Raw genomic sequence first — 6000 nt, forward strand, 5'->3', positions numbered from 1 at the left:
GAGACTAACCCAGAAAGACTCAAAGCTGTAATCACTCAGAGACTAACCCAGAAAGACTCACAGCTGTAATCACTCGGAGAGACTAACCCAGAAAGACTCACAGCTGTAATCACTCTGAGAGACTAACCCAGAGAGACTCACAGGTGTTTCTACCAAGTGTTGACTCAGGGGTGTGAATACTTATGTAAATGAGATTTCTCTATTTTTTTTTCAAACATTTGCAAACATTTCCAAAAACATGTTTTCACTTTGTCATTATAGGGTATTGTGTGTAGATGGATGAGAAAAATAATCAATTGAATCCATTTCTAATTCAGGCTGTAACAACAAAATGTGAAATAAGTCAAGGGATATGAATTCTCTCTGAAGGCACTGTATATGGTTGATTTACTATTGATTTGTTGATTGATTGCTACCTTCTTCGATGTGGTCCCACATGATGCTGCCATAGTAATCTCGGTCGGCTCTAGACTGCTCGTAAAATAAATCCAGAGCATGCATTCACTCATGCTCAACCGTTGCGAGGCGGTCACAGTTACAACCAATGGACAACCTTCCACACCTGCCGGTTACAGAGGAGAAGGAGAGAGAGAGAAAGAGAGGAATGGACAATGTTGGCTTCTGACCCTGGGATATGTGTGTGTGTGTGATTTCACCTGATGCCGTGGTAGGTAGTTGATGCAGGTCTTCAGTCTGGACTGCTCTAAAGCTTTCAGAATCACCCCCTTTACAGTATGTCTACACACACACACACACACACACACACACACACACACACACACACACACACACACACACACACACACACACACACACACACACACACACACACACACACACACACACACACACACACACACACACACACACACACACACACACAGATAAATTGTACATTTAGAAAATGTTTTGAAACAATGATTTAAATTTCTTTAAGCGCACTAATTCTCACCCAGGCTCTCCTCCAGGTAGGAGGGTACTGTCTGAGGCCAGTGATACTGAATAGAATAGAATATTCTTCTGCTGTCAGTCCAAACAGAGAGAACCAAACACTCTCAATCGGATAACGGCAGGCAGGCTCAGGGCAGGCAGAATGGTCAAAACCAGGAAAACAGGAACTAGACAAACACCGCCACAATGGGAAACTGCTGGTAGCCTTGACAAACAAAATGAACTGGCAACAGACAAATAGAGACCACAGGTATAAATACACAGGGGATAATGGGAATATGGTTGACACCTGGAGGGGGTGGAGACAAGCACAAAGACAGGTAAAACAGATCCGGGTGTGACAGACACAACACCCTTCGTTGTGACTGGTGACCAGATATTATTAGTGAGACTATGTGAAATCCATATCTTCAAGTAAAAGTAAAGATGACATGTTAAACTCACCCTCCAACAAGTCCAACCCTGCCTCTGCAATTGAACACACTACACTCTTAGAAAAAATGTTTTCCAAAGAGGTTCAGCTGTTCCCATTGGATAACCCTTTTTCGTTTCAGATAGAACCCTTTTTTGTTCTAGGTAAAACCCTTTTAGGTTCCATGTAAAACCCTCTGTAGAAAGAGTACAAGAAAAAAAGGGATCTACCTGGAACCAAACAAGTTCTACCTGGAACCATAAAGGATTCTTCCAAGGGGTCTCATATGGAGACAGCCAAAGAACCCTGTTAGGTTTCAGATAGCACCTTTTTTTCTAAGAGTGTGGCGTTAGACAATCCGCACACAGAAAAACTGTCCATACACACCTTTATTGATGTCAAAGATGTCCCAGTTGTGTCCTTCATCTACATCTGTCTCTGCAGGTGAGAAAGTATTTCTAAATCACCTGCAGCACATAATTTGCTTGGCATTATTACCACAACAATGAGTCATCGTTATGAATGAAAACAATAAGAGGTTTCACTCACCTGTATCCCCTGTGAGCTGGGATGTTGCTGACTACTGCAGGAAATAAACAATCAAGAAAACAGCTGAACAAAAATAAATATTATTGCTTTCGGAAAGTATTCAGACTCCTTGACTTATTCAACCTTTTCTTATGTTACAGCCTTATTAAAAAATGGATTAAATAAAAAAATAGTACTCATCAATCTACTGTCTATATAAGGTCCCACAGTTGACAGTGCATGTCAGAGCAAATACCAAGCTATAAGGTTGAAGGAGTTGTCCGTAACGCTCCGAGACAGGACTGTGTCGAAGGCACAGATCTGGGGAATTGTACCAAAAAATGTCTGCAGCATTGAAGGTCCCCAAGAACACAGTGGCCTTCATCATTCTTAAACGGAAGAAGTTTGGAACCACCAAGACTCTTCCTAGAGCTGGCCACCTGGCCAAAATGGTCAATGGGGGGAGAATAACCTTGGTCAGGGAGGTGACCAAGACACAGACCAACCCGGTGGTCACGCTGACAGAGCTCCAGAGGTCCTCAGTGGAGATGGGAGACCTTCTCTGCAGCCCTCCACCAATCAGGCCTTTATGGTAGAGTGGCCAGACGGAAGCCACTCCTCAGTAAAAGACACATGACAGCCCACTTGGAGTTTTCCAAAAGGCACCTAAAAGACTCTCAGACCATAAGGAACAAGATTCTCTGGTCTGATGAAATCAAGATCGAATGCCTGAATGCCAAGCATCACGTCTGGAGGAAACCTGGCACCATCCCTACGGTGAAGTATGGTGGTTGCAGTATCATGCTGTGGGGATATTTTTCAACAGCAGGGACTAGCAGACTAGTCAGGATGGAGGGAAAGATGAACAGAGCAAAGTACAGAGAGATCCTTGATGAAAACAAGAGAGAGAGAGAGAGAGAGAGAGAGAGAGAGAGAGAGAGAGAGAGAGAGAGAGAGAGAGAGAGAGAGAGACAGAGAGACAGACAGAGAGACAGAGAGACAGAGAGACAGAGAGAGAGAGAGAGAGAGAGAGAGAGAGAGACAGAGAGAGAGAGAGACCGAGACAGAGAGAGAGAGAGAGAGAGAGAGAGAGAGAGAGAGAGAGAGAGAGAGAGAGAGAGAGAGAGAGAGAGAGAGAGAGAGAGAGAGACAGAGACACAGAGACACAGAGACAGAGACAGAGACAGAGACAGAGACAGAGAGAGAGAGAGAGAGACAGAGAGAGAGAGAGAGAGAGGGAGAGAACTGGGGGGGGGCTCTGTACTCCAACACTTTGGATTTTAAATAATTCAATGGCTACGAGGATGAAGTGCAGACTGTCAGCTTTAATTTGAGGAACACCTACATGAGAATGCTGTTCACTGACTACAGCGTAGTTCAACACCATAGTGCCCTCCTAGTTCATTGCTAAGCTCAGGACCCTGGGACTGAACACCTCCCTCTGCAACTGGATCCTGGACTTCCTGATGAGTAGGCAACGAGTAGGCATGCTGGCCCCTCATTGGTGCATTTTCAGACCCCTGCTGCACTTCCTGTTCACCCACGACCGTATGGCCATGCACAACGCCAACACCATAATTAAGTTTTCCAACAAAACGACGGTGGTAGGCCTGATCATCGACCACGATGAGACAGCCTATAGGGAGGAGGTCAGATACCTAGCAGTGTGGTGCCAGAACAACAACCTCTCCCTCAAAGTTGGCAAGACTAAGGAGCTTATTGTGGTCTACAGAAAATGGAGGGCCGAACACGCCCTCATTCACATCAACGGGGCTGTTTTAGAGCGGACCAAGAGTTTCAAGGTCCTCTGTGTCCACATCACTAAGGACCTATCACAGTCCAAACACAGCAACACAGTTGTGAAGAGGGTACAACAATGCCTCTTCCCCCTCAGGAGGCTGAAAGGATTTGGGCCCTCAGATCCTCAAAAAAATCTACAGCTACACCATTGAGAGCATCTTGTCTGGCTGCATCACCGCTTGGTATGGCAACTGCTCGGCATCTGACCACAAGGCGCTACAGAGGGGAGTGCGTACGGCCCAGTATATCACTGGAGTCGAGCTCCCTGCCATCCAGAACCTACATACCAGGCAGTGTCAGAGGAAGGCACTGAAAATATTCAAAGACTCCAACCACCCAAGTCATAGAGAGTTCTCTCTGCTACCGCACGGCAAGCGGTACCGGAGCACCACGTCTGTGACCAAAAGGCACCTGGACACCTTCTACCCCCAAGCCATAAGACTGCTGAACAGTTGACCAAATGGCTACCTGGACTAACACTTCTACATTCATTTTTTCCAACTGCTTACACATGTTTTCAAAACGGTCTCCTTTTTTTCAAAACCCGACACACAATTCCCTAAACTGCACACACAAAATGCAAAATGCCTCACATCTCCTTCAAAATGTAACACTGCATTGAAAATGCCATAAACACGTGTCAGAATGAAGCGTTTGCATCAAATGGCAAACACCGCTTTCATAATAATAATCTCCAACTTCCGGCGCCGACTGAGATGGCCGCCTCGCTTCGCGTTCCTAGGAAACTATGCAGTTTTTTTTTTTACGTGTTATTTCTTACATTAGTACCCCAGGTCATCTTAGGTTTCATTACATACAGTCGAGAAGAACTACTGAATATAAGATCAGCGTCAACTCACCATCAGTACGACCAAGAATATGTTTTCCGCGACGCGGATCCTGTGTTCTGCCTTACAAACAGGACAACGGAATGGATCGCATACAGCGACCCAAGGAAACGACTCCGAAAAAGAGGGAAACGCGGCGGTGTTCTGGTCAGACTCCGAAAAAGGGCACATCGCGCACCACTTCCCAGTATTCTTCTTGCCAATGTCCAGTCTCTCGACAACAAGGTTGATGAAATCCGAGCAAGGGTGGCATTCCAGAGGGACATCAGATACTGCAACGTTCTTTGCTTTACGGAGACATGGCTTACTGGGAAAACGCTATCCAGGGCGGTGCAGCCAACGGGTTTCTCCACGCATCGCGCCGACAGAAACAAACATCTCTCTGGTAAGAAGAGTGGCGGGGGCGTATGCCTCATGACTAACGGGACATGATGTGATGAAGGAAACATACAGGAACTCAAATCCTTCTGTTCACCTGATTTAGAATTCCTCACAATCAAATGTAGACCGCATTATCTTCCAAGAGAATTCTCTTCGATTATAATCACAGCCGTATATATCCCCCCCAAGCAGACACATCGATGGCTCTGAACGAACTTTATTTAACTCTTTGCAAACTGGAAAACATTTATCCGGAGGCTGCATTCATTGTAGCTGGGGATTTTAACAAAGCCAATCTGAAAACAAGACTCCCTAAATTTTATCAGCATATCGATTGCGCAACCAGGGGTGGTAAAACCTTGGATCATTGTTACTCTAACTTCCGCGACGCATATAAGGCCCTGCCCCGCCCCCTTTCGGAAAAGCTGACCACGACTCCATTTTGCTGATCCCTGCCTACAGGCAGAAATTAAAACAAGAGGCTCCCACGCTGAGGTCTGTCCAACGCTGGTCAGACCAAGCTGACTCTACACTCCAAGACTGCTTCCATCACGTGGACTGGGACATGTTTCGTATGGCGTCAGATGGGAATATTGACGAATACGCTGATTCGGTGTGCGAGTTCATTAGAACGTGCGTCGAAGATGTCGTTCCCATAGCAACGATAAAAACATTCCCTAACCAGAAACCGTGGATTGATGGCAGCATTCGCGTGAAACTGAAAGCGCGAACCACTGCTTTTAATCAGGGCAAGGTGTCTGGCAACATGACTGAATACAAACAGTGCAGCTATTCCCTCCGTAAGGCTATTAAACAAGCTAAGCGTCAGTACAGAGACAAAGTGGAATCTCAATTCAATGGCTCAGACACAAGAGGCATGTGGCAGGGTCTACAGTCAATCACGGACTACAAGATGAAATCCAGCCCAGTCACGGACCAGGATGTCTTGCTCCCAGGCAGACTAAATAACTTTTTTGCCCGCTTTGAGGACAATACAGTGCCACTGACACGGCCTGCAACGGAAACATGCGGTCTCTCCTTCACTGCAGCCGAGGTGAGTAAGACATTTAAACGTGTTAA

The sequence above is a fragment of the Oncorhynchus gorbuscha genome, linkage group LG06 (assembly GCF_021184085.1).
Source record: "Oncorhynchus gorbuscha isolate QuinsamMale2020 ecotype Even-year linkage group LG06, OgorEven_v1.0, whole genome shotgun sequence".
NCBI lineage: Eukaryota > Metazoa > Chordata > Actinopteri > Salmoniformes > Salmonidae > Oncorhynchus > Oncorhynchus gorbuscha.